Below are 961 nucleotides of genomic sequence, written 5' to 3' on the forward strand. Positions count from 1 at the left end.
TTATGTGGAGCGGCCTCACGATCCATGAATCGGGAGTAACGGCCGAGGGATCGATGCATGCATGAATCGATGACCAAGGAGCGACCGATGCGTGAGTCATGCCAAATGGTCGGGCGATCGATTCGTGAGCCATGCTGAATGGCCTGGCGATTAAAGCATGAGTTATGCCGAATGACCAAGCTATCGGCTCATGAATCATGCCGATCGATCTATGAATCGATCCATGTGCGTAAACCGAGTGGCCGAGTGATCCGTGAATCGTGAGTAACGGCCGAGGATCGATGCATGATCCCATGCCAAACGGCCAAGCTATCCATGAATGAGCGGTCGAGCTATCGATGTAAAGCCTAACCGGTCGGCATGGCCAAGTGCGTTACTCATGAATCGAACCAGGTGTGTGTCATGCGGATCGATGCATGAGCCAAGCCGAGCTAACGACGTATGAGCCATGCATGATCCATGTGTGCATCATTCGAAGCGTCCTCGCGATCCATGAATCGTGAGTGAGGGCTGAGGGATCGATGCATGAGCCATTCCGAACCTCTCGGAATGGCCAAGCGCGATTTCATGAATCGATGCCCGGCGCACGGGGTGGCTTATGCCGAACGGCCGAGCGAAACATGAATCGTGAGGAACGGCCGATCGATCGATGCGTGAGTCATGCCGAACGGCCGAGCGATCGATGCAAGACTCATGCTGAACGGACGAGCGATCGATTCATGAATCATCCCGAGTGGCCGGGTAATCGATGCATGAATCATACGGATTACGAGCGCCCGACCAGCGGCATTCATCGGCCTATTCCGGACCAGATTTTGAGAAAATAACATCTTTCTAAACCTTTTCGAAAGAAAGGAAGAAAAGGGGCCATGAGAAACACCACAAAAGAAATAACTTTTCAAAAGAAACGCAATTCTATCATTTGGATTATGAGAAACTCATATATAAATTGAGGCAAACT

Source organism: Rhodamnia argentea, chromosome 6, assembly GCF_020921035.1.
Source record: "Rhodamnia argentea isolate NSW1041297 chromosome 6, ASM2092103v1, whole genome shotgun sequence".
NCBI classification, from domain to species: Eukaryota; Viridiplantae; Streptophyta; class Magnoliopsida; order Myrtales; family Myrtaceae; genus Rhodamnia; species Rhodamnia argentea.